Here is a 7,385-nt window from a genome sequence, read left to right as displayed (position 1 = left end):
CCGGCCCATCCATCGTCTTGCTTTCATCCCGTGGCTCCGTTAGCTTTGGCCGGAGCCATGCATCGATATTGCCTTCCAATCCCATCCGGCCCTGTAGTCATACGTACCTCTGAGTCTGCCTAAGGAAACTACTGTATATATCATGTCCTCCCTCGATCCACTAACCCTCGTCTTACATGCAACTCGATCTAATCCTATTTTCAGTCACCTGCAGAAATCGATCTAGTGATTAATCAATGTCCTTAATCAAAACTTGTATAACGAAAATGTACACAACAAAATATATATATATATATATTAGCTAGCAAATAGTACTTTTTTCCGTTTCATACCATAAAACTTTCATTGTCTAGAGTGAAGTGAGCAGTGTGTGCGCGCGTTGTACGTAGGGACCGGCTTTGGTTTTTGATCGGAGACAATTAGAAATATAGCGGCATGCATAGTACGTAGCTGTCATTGTACAGTTAGTTGAAATAGGTGATCGATCGAGGAGAGAGGAAGGGGACAGCTAAGCCTGCCAGGCCAGTGGGCTCTAATCCAATCCAAATTCGCTCTAATCTATTTCTTTACTAATTAGTCTACCAAACCAATCTGTGCCAATTATTTCTCATAGGGATCTAATCCAAACCAATCCAACTTTGATTTTAACCCAACCCGCACCAACCCATTTGGTTAAAATGGATTTAACCCACTCTTGCAAAATTGATGCACCATTTGATATGTATAAACTTGGACCTAAAATTTTAAAACTCGCGTTCACACTATAAAAGTTTATCAAATTTGACTAAAATTTAGTGGGATGATCTGTTATGTATAAAAGCAACTTTGTGCAAATTTTGGTCAATTTCTACATGTGGGCCCCACGTATGTCTATTATCTTATCCATTAGCTATCTAATTAAAGAATCCATTTACCCTCCACGGGTTAAATCCATTTAGAACCTAAAATAACCTAACCAAATTCAGTCCATACCAATCCATTTGTCTCTTTAACCCAATCCAATCCAGATCATTTGAAGTTACAATCTATTTGCACCCAACCAAACACAATTCAAATTAAAACCAACCCATTTAACACATTTTCATCCAACCCATTAGCAGGCCTAGGGACAGCTAGCGGTGAAATGTAGCATTATATATATATGTCCGACGCACGCAGGTAGGACGATGGTTGGGTTGGGGCAGCACGTACACTTGATTTTTTATTGTCCAACACTGCACGTACAACCGGCCGGTCCATGCCCTGCCTCCGATCCCTTCCTTGCATTGCTCGATCCTGAAATATCGGATCACGAATTCTTCATCTATCGTCTATCTATCATTACCATCCATCTTCTTCTGTATACATACGTCCATCCACACATGCAACTTATCTGCTACACGTACGTTCATGCACCCATCCATCCATGCTCTCCTCTCGCATCGATCGACGGTTCTCGTTACCATCGATACGTAGGCGGGGAGCATATATAGATCAGTGTATAAGCACGCACGGAGCAGACATGTATGTATATAAAAGAACCCAAGCAAGAGCAACAACACGTGATTTTGAAACAAAAAACATGCACGCACCATGCATGCAACAATCTTGAAGGGCTGTTTTGATATTATACCATGAAATTAGGTAATGACATATAGATGCTAATTGCTAAATACATAATAGTAAAAAAAATACAAGTAGCTAATTAATTAAAGCTATAACTTAAATGGCGACGTCCTTGATAGCTACACTAGTATGGCTCTAAGCTAAACCAATAACCCTGTAACCCGACATTGTCATGGTACCTCCAAATGAGTGGATATATATAGTAGGTAGATCTAGCGAGGTCGGATAAAAGGTTATATATGCACATCATGTGACACGATCGAGGAGAAAGATAGCTCGGATGGAAACTAAAACACGAGTTAGCTAGGTTATATTCAAAATTTAGTATTGCGCCAATAAACTAGATAGATCATGCTAGTAGCCAGGAATATACATATTTTTCTCATAACATATAATGTGTATATATTTTTTTGTTGCAACATTAGTGTCTTGATCGTTAATTAGTATTTATTTTTGTCAATATAGGGCTGTATGAATTAATTTGGCTGGAGTAGTTGGATGAATGAATGAAATACTAGCAGATCGAGTCCAGTTGAAAGGGAAGAAATTTGTAAGGAAAGGCTGTACGTGTGGATCGAGATCGGAGGGAGGTTGGGGCCCGACCGGGCTGGGCTGGGGGGGAAACAAAATGACAATAAACAATGAAAGGAGGGGAGGGGAGGGGCCACGTACGTACGCACAGTGGGCCCGGACGGGGTGACAGTAACGGGTCAGGGCTGTCGGTGGGCCTGCCTCACCTTCAAGCCCCGGTGGGCCCCACCTACATCCTCCCACTGTACGTAGCTCTTTTGTCATCACATTTTGGTTTGTGGTAAAGCATGCCATGCCGTATCGTCCTCTCTCTCTCTCTCTCTCCATCCATCTGAATGCCATGTCCCACCCACACCACTCCTCCCTCCCTCGCCCTCGCCCTCTTTTCTTTTCTTTTTCCCATTCAACCTGCGTACATTAGTACTATTTCTTTCTTTTATATTTATTTTGATCATGCATGCGTACTATACGTACGTACAAATACACATGCATGCACTCCCTCACATGTTACTTACTAGCTCGATCGTTAGAGACTCATTAACACGTACATACTGACCTATAAAATTCAAATCTCAAATTTTATCTTATTAACATAAGAGAAACAATGAGATTGTAATAGGCCATTACATACTACATCTCTACTATTATAAAAAAAGAGAGTAATGATTCTGCCACAATTTTACGTACGTCATCCTAGATCACGCTGCTTATGGCCTACACTCACACATGCCGCCACCTAGGCCACGTCGCCTCGCCCGGGTGGGCTGCAACCGAGCACATGACCAGGCCCATCTACCCCCACCTAGGCCACTACTTGAGCCGATCCAGGCAGGGACAAGCGAGCGCAAAGCAAGCAACTGTGATTGAGATGAAGAGCTCCTCCACTTATATATCTTAGGTTTTTTATCCTTCCACAACCAATGTGAAACTATTCAACAATCTTCCCCTTCACACATTGGTGTCCCTCAGTCTTTCACCGTACACGGGCCCCACAGACCCACGGTCCATCAGATATACAGGCCCCGCAAGCACCCATGGTCCATGAGGCCAAAGATGTTAAACTAGCCAGACTCTGATACCAATTGTAGGATCATAAAGTTTCTTTTACAACCCAAAGGCTAGCCATTGAGCTAAAAGACTTCCTATTTATATCTTAGGTCTTGTGTCCTTCCACAACCAATATGAGACTATTCAATAAAATCTATATCAAATAACTTTATCTAGGGTCAAACCTAGAACCTTTGGTTCAATGGAACAATGTATTCTCCATTGGGTTACAAAGTAATCTTGTCCCGTTAATGAGTGTGAGCAGAATTGAACCGTGATGGCGCAATTCACACGACGGACACGTTCTGTCACTTCTGTGTGTGTATATATGTATGTATGTGTGTGTATAGAAGGACACGTTCTCCAAACTATAAATATTTATATATATTTCTCTGTGTTCAGATTTATTTCAAGAAAAACATACATAAATGATATACTTTAGAATTCAGTGCTGAACTGATCAATTACGTCCTAATTGCGTACGTACCTAAACATCAAGTCCACCCATGCATGATGCATTATATATATTGGTGTTCTTTATTTGCATCATATCAGGTCAGGTCAGGTCAGGTGTACTTTGCTGCATGCGTGCGTACGTACATATGCATGCATGTATAGCAATATGACTGAATGCTGCATTAATATTGATCGCCCATTTCTTCAGACAAGCAAACTAACTTAAGGCGGTGGTTACCAACTATACAGTATACGTACGTACTCCTACACTGCACGCATATAAAATGTATGCGATATATATATATATATGAATGCATGACAGCTAGCGTGTCTTAATTAATTTTGCAGCGTTATTTTGGCCCATGCATGCATATATGCATACATGGTCACCATATCGAGGCTAGCCTAGCAGGACAGAAAAAAAACAAATATATATAATGATTGATCCCATTGTCTAAATCAATATAAATATATATATATATATATATATATATGGCGGGAATTGCTAGGTTAACTCATACTGCCGGCCACCTGGGTTTAGGGTACGACGAAGGCTGGAAGAAAGGGAGGAACTCATCTAGGATGGCGTCCGTGAAAATGAGATCTATTCTTCGACGGACGGTTAGTGATTGCAGCACTTAGATTTAGAGTTTAGAGCAAATCCAGTAGCTCATGTATCTCATTACCTGTATTAAAAATAGATGATACGAAGAGAAAACATGCTTCGGCAGATTATCCATCCCATCATGTAAAAATAGATAATCATTCAAATTTCAATATTCTCTCTCCTCCATTTATATTTTAATATCCAATAACACAAGAGGAGAGCAATATCAACATGGGAGTAGCTAGTTACAAAATATTAATAAAATAATTATGAATAATGTATTATGCATGATCTCTTGGAGTGCAAGGTGATATGGATGTAAAATCTTTTTTGCATGGTCACCCAAATGACCATATAAATGATCATATGCATGAGTTGCTAGGTTTGCTCTTAGGTTTTGAATGAGATTGAGGTGCGAGATACGACTGAGTGAGCTGAGAGAGGGGAGGAAGAAGAAAGGGATTCACTTGGGCTTAATAGAACTTAGAGACCTGATTGAAAATAACATAATGGTGTTTAATGTACAATTCAAATCAATTATAGCTATTCCCGACTCCGTACACGATTTATTTTTAGAAAACTATTTTAATTTAGATAATTAACATTAACTCGACCTCATGCAACACAAGCATTATATATATCTCTCTCCATACATACATACATACATACATGCATGCATGCATGCATCACCACTACTACGTACAGAACATCATCATTTGTGACAGTTGGTGTAAAATTATTTGTGCCGGCTAATAGAACTAACCGGCACAAAAGACGTAGTTATTTACGCTGGGTTGTCTTATACGGCAAATCTTGGCGGCCTCTCCTTTCTATCTATGCCAGGTAGAGAGAGAGAGAGGTGACAGCATACCTTCCAAGCTAGCTATAGCTCATGCATTGATCGTCCTTGTCAATGTTAACTATCCATGCATGCATCTTTGTCGTCCATCCTTGCAAGCTGCTCGCTAGTCCAGCTAGCTAGGATCGAGGCGGTGTTCGATTCGATCGATGATAACTATATAATTGAAGACGAATATACATATGGATGAAAATCGAGTAATCGAGTGTACATATATAGCGCGAAGAGGGCCTGGTCGTGGCACTGACTGCATGCAATACTTTTTTACGATGAAAATAGTTACAATATGGATCCCATAACTCTATATCATATGAGAGGAATTGAGTTTTATTGGGATGAAACTTGGTGTACAGGTAGATAGAACATGAAGCTAAATTAAAACCTCCACTGATCGAGAGTAATTTGTTTCATCTTCATCAATTTAATCAATTCTTATTGGTTACTTTATGCAACACTTAAGTGATGTGTTAGCCTGCGAAAATAAAATTCTACATTAAGAACACATGTATCATTCATCGACTGAAATATGTTTTGGTACATGACAATACTAAAAGTTGTAATTTACACTGAGAATGTCTAATTGTTTGTCGAAAAGTATAATTAATTAGTGGCATGAGCTCGAGTCGTCCGATCCGATCCGACCCAAGGTGGCATTGAACCGAGGTTGGGCCTTTAATTAATTGTGAGGTTTAGCTTGGTACGTAGAGGTTGACCGACTCGGTGTCATCCTTTCAAATACTACTTAGGGTCTGTACGGGAAGCTTCTCTTAGTAGTAGCTTTTAAACTGCTTCTGTCAGAAGCTGCCTCAAACGGTCCATAGTTTCTAAGAATCTGTAGTTATAGATTCTGGAAAATAAACTAAGAATCTAGAAGCTGGAGAAGATGGTTTTATGAGCTTTTTACAGATTCTCAGAAACTGACTAGCAAGCAACTCTTTCTCAGAATCTAAAACTCCTCCAAACAGATCCTTACTGTAGCTACGTAGGTATATAGAGATACTACAACTTTCTTTGTGATGCCAAGAAAGAAAGACTTACTTATATCGAAGAGCTAGCTAGGTCAGCTCTTCTGCTCGCATGCATGTATATATAGCACCTAGCTAGCTAGTCTCTCTGTATACCATAGCTTTTAGTCTGTTTTTTCTTCTCTCTTTTCTTTGGACTCTTGCTTAGCTACCTATACACTCTACTCATCAGTGCAGCGTATAAAGATAGATAGCGCCATCTCGTAGTCTTCTTCTCTCTTATTCCTTTTGGTTGGAGCTGATCAAGCGTATTTCTTCTACTGGCAGCTAGAGCCGAAGCAGAGGAGGATGCCACTGATTTATTTTTCAATGCTATGAGTGCTTGACTTTGGATTAGTGAAATAAATATATGGTAAAAGTTAATACTCTAGCTAAAAACTTTTTCTGAGATGGGTTCGTGGTACATGCAGCTTCGTCTCACGTATACATGCCCAACTTTACCTTGCCACCGCAATTTGGCCACCATACTTCATCGCTGCTTATGTCGTCTAGTCTAAAATTAACTAGATGGATACTCCACACATTATTAAGGGAGAACTGTGTGATAGCATAGTAGATATGAATCTAAAATTTTTTTTCTTACCTACTATATGATGTTTTCATGTGTTTATATATTTTTATGCCTTTATCAATTATCCATAAGTTATAAATGGTTGTGTTATATGGTGTGTCTTTTGAAGAAGAGATGCAATTTACATTCTTGATGAATCATCCAAAGACCAAAAACAACTGAGGTGATGTGAAGAGATGTAATTTATACCCTTGATGTATCATCGTAAGGCTGAAAACAATTAAGATGACGTGACTTAATTTACACTATTAATGTATTATTCTAAGACTAAAAATAATTAAGGTGATGTGGTATGAGAGAAGAGAAAATGACATCAACTTTATAGAAAGTAGGGATGAGACGTCCCTAAACTCTTTGCCCCTCGTATCAATTCCTCACATCGCCTGACTATCCCCTCCCACACCAAAGAAACCAAGGCAAGAATGGAACTTAAGGACCAATCAAATAGATGTGCCTATTTGCGTACTTGGACATGGATCCTTGTGGTTATATTTTGGTCGTTGACACGTTTGTCTCATTGTTATACTGACTCATACGTCAAGTGACCATAGTATGACTACTGTAATAATTAGGATATGATTTCTACATAGTTATATGTACCCATAACTCGTAACCCTCTACACGTCGGCACAAAACACATGCAAATCATGTGTCGTGGTTGGCTCGTATGGATGCCAAATCGGG

This window comes from Oryza brachyantha, chromosome 2 (genome assembly GCF_000231095.2).
Source record: "Oryza brachyantha chromosome 2, ObraRS2, whole genome shotgun sequence".
Classification (NCBI taxonomy): domain Eukaryota; kingdom Viridiplantae; phylum Streptophyta; class Magnoliopsida; order Poales; family Poaceae; genus Oryza; species Oryza brachyantha.
Note: the sequence above shows the minus strand (reverse complement) of the source record.